Genomic DNA, 7,033 nt, shown 5'->3' with positions numbered 1-7,033 from the left:
GTGCCCAGCACAGAGGAGGTCTGCAGGACCTCTGTGTTAGTCAAGAGAATGAACTGAAGAACTCATGCAGGACCAGACTTAACATTAACTGTTGGCCACACTCCATTCTTGCACCCTATCCTCCTCCCACTTTCCAATACTGGACAACACCGTCAAAGGCTAGACCTTCACTTTTGCTAGAAGTGCTAGGAGACTTCTATAGACACTGAAGAGTCAACGTCTTGCTAAGAAATTAAAACTCACTCTGATTTGGATTCCTATCAGCATGCTGTCTGTCATGCTTGTGCTATTTTCTGAAGCTACAGTGGGTGGCAGTGATACCAAAGAAAGGCCGGCTGCCAGCCGGCTTCTCTAGCCACCCTACTTTTGTGTTATCGTGAAGATTGCTTGGCCGTGATAAAGTGTAGAAGGAAGTGTACGAGTGTCTAAGTCAGACTGCCAGCTTCGCAGAACAACCTCCTTCTGAGCCCATCTCTAGGACTGAGATAATACGTGCAAAGCCCCTGGTACACTGCCTAACAAGACTGCATATAAATGGTGGCTAATATTATCACTAAGCCTGTTGGAACTGTGAAGACCAATACAAGAGAGTTCCACATGAGAAACAAAATTCTTACTCCCTTTCCACACTCATTTAAAATTCAAAGAACATTGGAGCAGGGGTGCGGAGCTCTCTGAACATAATCCTATGAAATAGAATTAAAATCATCCCCATTGATGATGAAAAGGTCTTTAATGTTCAGGCAAGTGCCTTGAGCCAAAGTTAAAAGGCTATTCACCTGATACTTCATCTCATTCCACAGTGCTTCAATTCATTCATTCATTTATTCAGCAAATATTTAATAACTTCATATTATGTGCCAAGTAATGTGCTTTGGAAGCCATCCCCTGAAAGCACATTGCATGTCTATAATCCCACTGATAGGCAGACTGAATCTACTTCCCATGGAGTCCACACTCAATGGTTTGTAGCACTAAAAGTTGAGTCATAATATCATTACTGGCTTCCACGAGAGGGGACCTGATAGAAATTTCTAGAACCACCACCAAATTTTGAGTTATATCACTATTCTCATGACTTTGGGCAAGTAATTCAACCTAAGAGCCTACATATAGTTTCTACATATAGGTTTCTAACCTACATATAGTTTCAAGGGTCACAGAGGATCAACGGAACGTCAAGAAGACTCTGCGGCACCACAGCATGTTGTGATAGTAGAAGTGCTATCTTCTATTACGGCCCTGATTCTTTGGGACAGAACTCCAGATGTATTCTAGATGGTACTGCAAATTCCATTCTGGTACCTGATCAGTAGAGTGACTGTGAGTCATCTACCCTTGTGTGTCTCTACCACTCTGGCTACAAGATGGCCATCTTAAAAATTCTCCTTTTGTAAGATCGAATTAATGTAGATTCACTTGTGACTGGTGTTGGTGGACAAGACGGCAACAGCTGTCTGGAGCTTTACCCACCTCTCATTCAGTGAATGTTCACTGAGTGCCTACTCTGTGCTCTGCTCCATGCAAAGCGATCTCCATCCTGAGGGAGGAAGCAAGCTTGTGTAGCGAGACACTAATTACTAAAAGTGAGCCAGACCAGGTCAGAGAAGCATTTGATAAACTTCAGTAAACTTACTGGCAGCTGAGAATCTTTTATCATTGATGACATTTTTACAGATTTTTTACTATTTCTGTCTCTACCCAACCTTTATTAATCTTCTCGTTTTACCCTGTTCATCTGCCCCACACCACCCAAAGGCCGCCCTAGTTTTATGAAACTACTTTTCCCCCCACCAGCGGCCTCAGGGTCATCATCAATGTGTTCATCAGCTTGGGTGATTTTAAATGTCAGTCAGTAAGGCAAGGAGTAAGGAGTACATTAAAACCGAACTCAGACATTTCTTCCTCATTTATGCTATTCCCTGAAGAGATAATAAACCAAAGGAAGGATTTTAATGAGGCCTAAATGTATAGTTTTATCCATGTCGATTGCATGACTGTCTGCTTCCTTTGATTTTTCTCTCTGACCCCTCAGGCTGGTATTTCAGAAGCATGAAGTTTAAATGCTATAGTCATCAGAGAAAATACAGAAGCTTCCTGGAGACACACCAGCTGACAACGCTACTGCTTACTGTTCTCCCCAAGCTATCCCTGGAGGGAACAGGACTGGGCCTTTCTGTGCCATTGGGGACCTTCATAGCGGCTTCCATTCTGCCACATGGTTGTCCATCTGCAAGCCCCTGGCAGCTAAGACGCTGTCACCCTTCTTCCACCTAACCAGACCCTCCGGGCCCTGCCAAGCTGCTCAGACCCCACCTCCGCCACACAGTCTTCCCTGCCTATCCTTGTACCTCCAGCTCCAGAACCATCAGTCCTGTCCCTCCACTGCGTCTTTCATCACACACAGCCCCACTTGCTCTGCAGCCAGCAACAAGGCTCCGGTCCCTGCAAGGGCACAGTACTGAATCCGTGAGCCACAGGGAACCCACTGTCCTTCCTCCCACATTTGACTGGCTGCGTGCAATCAGAGAGGTCACAGAAACTGAAGGAGTATCTTCTTCGATATGCTACCCACAGCCCTGTGTCCTGGGAGAGACACAGAAACCAAGCCCTCTGCACCGCCACCTGCCGTCGCCTCCAGGGCTGCATCCAGTGAGACATCAGGGCAGGGCTGCACACACCCACAAGCTTTACTGTGTTGTTGGCAGGGTGTGTGTGTGTGTGTCTTTTGGTCTTGCTGTTATTAAATATGGATACTCTAAAAGAAATACAGATGAATAACACCTACTGAATAAAATTTCCCAGAGGTCTTTTTCAAACTCCACAGTACGCATCAGCTACTGAAGGTTTCCAGACACTTGAGGTGCTCCTACTTTAGGAGCAGCGATTTTCAGAAGAGGGATGGAGAATTCCGACCCCTCGCTAGCAGGTTAGAATCAGGAGTGTGCATGGCCTGCTATATAAACGTAAAAGAAGTGATCCATCTTGTTAAAAGTCTGGCTAGACAGGCTGCTGTTAGGGCTAATTTAAAGTGAGGCTTTCCATCCTCATGCCTCAGGGGGAAATAACTGAATTTTTAAACTTACATATAATTCAAAACAATCATGTTAAAAAGGATTGCTAATCAAGTCCTTTTGCTGCCCCAAATTATTATTTGACAATTATAATCAAACTGATTCTGGAATAACCTACACCATGTACAGCTTCATTTTATTTTCTCCTTTTCAAGCAATTACTCTGAAAAAGTTGTGAATAGTGTAATTCACCAGTGAATTAGAAATTTTGCTCTATTTTTTAATGCCACCTGCCTTATAACTCACTTCAGGAAAACAAGTCAATCTCTCACATCTTTTTCAAAAAGCAAAAGCTCCTGAAAGTCAACTTGCCACACCATTTCAGATTTTTAAAAGCATGAAAACAAGTTTTATTTACCTACCTATGTAAAGATTAGCCATTGCAAAGTATCTGCCATCCAAGCCACATTAGTAGCAGCCCCAAAAGAAAGGAGATGGTATACAATAAACTAAATCCATAGTTTCTTCATGGAGTTGTTTCATTATCACTGAATCTTACTAAGGAGAAACCCACTGCTTAGCAAATGGTATGACACATCTGAGGCTCCCTAGAACCAGCATTTGTGTGATTTGAGGGTCCTGCATTAAACAATCACAGTGAGAGAAGAAACACACCAATAATAGTAATAACATATAGATCAATCATCAATAAAGATTAACTCAGCCTCTGTCTTAAGGCCAATGCTAGCACCAACAGCCTACAAGCCAATGTCGGGACCTTCATTTAGCTTAAAATCTAGTACAGAGTCAGGATATGCTTGCATGAAAAATGAGTAAAAAAATGAAAGGAAAATGTAGTCAATCAACTCAGCCTCTCCCCCACTTGCTACCTCCCATGGTGTATGGACTTGCTTACAACCCCCAAATCAAGGTGCTAATGACCATGTCCCATGAGTCTTCCGCTATGCTGATCCTTCTCTGTCTGGACACTTTTCTTCCCATTTGTGCACCCTGACCATTGTTCTCTTCTCTCAGCTCTATCACCCTCCACCTCCTCCAGCCCCTCCCACCTCGTATGATTCAGAGCTGCCCCCACCGTGCCCCCTTGATGCCCTCTCCAAGCCTCTCCCAGGGCACCCATAACACTATACTGTAGCTGCTACTTAATGACTCCCTAGCTACACTGGGAGTTACCTGAGGGTAGAAGCTCTGTCTCGTTTTCCCCGGTGCTTAGTCCCCTGTGTCACCCTCTGTCGTCTCTATTTCAGTGAATGAAACGACCACCCTCTGGGAAAAAAATCTGGGCACGGTCTTTAATGCTTCCTCCTGCTTCTCAACTTGTCTCTCACCCGAATATCCAGCCCACACAGGATCAAGAGGTTGCACAAATCAGGAAGCATTCACACTATATCCAGAGGTGCCATTCCCTAGACAGCATGAACAGGTGCTCTAAATGTGGTGGCCCTGAGTCCACTGCCAAGTCTTACTATTCTACTTCCTAAATATTTCTCCATTCTTATTACTTCTTTCCGTCCTTATGGCTAGTTCAGAATACTCTAGTTCAGAATACCATAATATCTTGCCTTAATTACCCAAAAAGTCTTCCAACAAGTGTCCCTGACTCCAGTGTCCCCATGTTACTGTTCTTCCCACAGCAGCCAAAGTAAACTGTTCACAAAATACTAACCTGATGGTCAGTCCTCTCTATCAGTCATCACTAACTCCCCAGCTCCCTCATGCTGAAGTCCCAATGTCTCCTATGATCTTGGCCCTATTTTCTTCTCCAGCTTTTTCTTACCACTGTCTAGCTCCCACTCCATCCTCCAAATTCATCTGTCAAATACGTCTTGTATTTTACATCTGCTATTTCCCGTGACCCCCTGGTATTACCTGTCATGGCATTTATCATACTGTTTATTTGCATCCCCCACGCCACTTTAAGCTTTGTGAAGGCAAAATCCATTTTTAGTGCCTGGCATTATATGTGCACTCAATAAATACTTGTTAAACTAATGAATGAATGAGTTAATTAAACAAAAGTTTCATTAACATTAAATTTTTTATTTATTTTTTTTTAATTTTTTATTTATTTATTTGAGAGAGAGAATGAGATAGAGAGAGCATGAGGGGGGGAGGGTCAGAGGGAGAAGCAGACTCCCTGCCGAGCAGGGAGCCCGATGTGGGACTCGATCCCGGGACTCCAGGATCATGACCTGAGCCGAAGGCAGTCGCTTAACCAACTGAGCCAACCCAGGCGCCCCAACATTAAATTTTTTAATGTCACCTTAAACAGAATTCTCTAATAAAGGCCAAACATTAAGAAATTGTAAAAAGAGGGCACCTGGGTGGCTCAGTTAGTTAAGCGACTGCCTTCGGCTCAGGTCATGATCCTGGAGTCCCTGGATCAAGTCCCGCATCGGGCTCCCTGCTCGGCAGGGAGTCTGCTTCTCCCTCTGACCCTCCCCCCTCTCATGTGCTCTCTCTCATTCTCTCTCAAATAAATAAATAAAATCTTAAAAAAAAAAAAAGAAATTGTAAAAAGGTAATCTGAGCTTTGGTACTATGTTCAGAAATGCCTTCTGTTAACACAGATAATAGATCTATAGGTCAGAAGTAAAATCTTTCTCAAATGCATTGGCACAAATTACTGAAATAGTGAGGACTTGGGTATACTCTACCCATTCATTGAAATTAGTGCAAATAAAACAAAAGACTGGGAGGAAGCCAATAAAGGATAGGCATGGTATTTCTGTCAATAATGCCAGATTAAGATTTAAATGATGCTCTCAAGTAAGAAGATACTTTTAACAATGAAGAACTACATTTTTAGAAAGAAATCACTTGAGAAAGTTCTGCTTTTGTGTCTTTATGTCAATTAATGACATTCCTATTACTAACAAAAATAACTTAGCACTACATGGCAGGCACTGTATTAAATGCTTATATGTATTAGCACATTTATCTTTCCAAGAATCTTTGAAGTAGGCACTTACTATTTTTCTAATTTTATGTAAGAGGAAACAGGCTTAAGGAGGTTGAGCAATGTGTCCAAAGTCACAAGCTAGTTAAGTGCAAACAGGTTGTCCACTCAGGTCATGTGACTATACAAAATGACCCTATTTACTACCGTGCTATTTTGCAGTAAGGTGACAATATGACATTCCCTAAAGACTTTAATTTATTCCAACAACTTTAGGACAGTAGGGTAACTGCAGTAATAATAACAACAGTAACTTAGTAAGTACTTACTATGTATCTGGGTGCTGTTACAAACACAAACGTGTCCATTCCTTTAATCCTAGCAGTCGTCCAATGAGGTAGAAACTATCAGTATGCCCACCCACAGCTTAGGAAACCGAAGCACAGAAAAGTGATTAGTCCAAGGCCCTAAAGCCAGATGAAGCCAGAATTCAAATATGAGAAGTCTGATTCCAAAGCCTTTTGTCTTAACCACTACGTGAAACTGTCTCTGGAGGAAAACAGGTTAACATTAAAAAATAATAGTAATAATTAATGCAAATTCTAAAGTAAATCTTGGGATCTATATCTCTTCAGTCCAGTCTCTACAGAAATAATGCAACATAAATAAAAAATGTTGCAGCCTGGAGTAGTTCAAAGAGCTGTAGATTATAAGTAGAAGACAGCACATTCTGAACCTGTTCTGCTATTTTTTTAGCTCTGTAATCCTGGAGCCATTTGCTCTCTGAATCTCCTCTTATGTTAAAAAGGACAATCAGCTAGCAATAGATGAATGAATAACAAAGAGGTGGTACATATATACAGTGGAATACTACTCAGCCATCAAAAAAAATAGAATCTTGCCATTTGCCATGACATGGAGCCAGAGAACATTGTGCTAAGCAAGTAAGTCAGAGAAAGACAAATGCCCTATGATCTCACTCATGTGTGGAATTTAAGAAACAAAATAAATGAGCAAAGGGGAAAAAAGAGAGAGAGAGAGAGAGAAAGCAAGAAGCAGACTCTTAATTATAGAGAACAAATTGACGGTTACCAGAGGG

Source organism: Mirounga angustirostris, unplaced genomic scaffold, assembly GCF_029215605.1.
Source record: "Mirounga angustirostris isolate CCGP_5_RB_7025 unplaced genomic scaffold, mMirAng1.0.hap1 SCAF_5, whole genome shotgun sequence".
In the NCBI taxonomy this organism is placed as follows: domain Eukaryota; kingdom Metazoa; phylum Chordata; class Mammalia; order Carnivora; family Phocidae; genus Mirounga; species Mirounga angustirostris.
Note: the sequence above shows the minus strand (reverse complement) of the source record.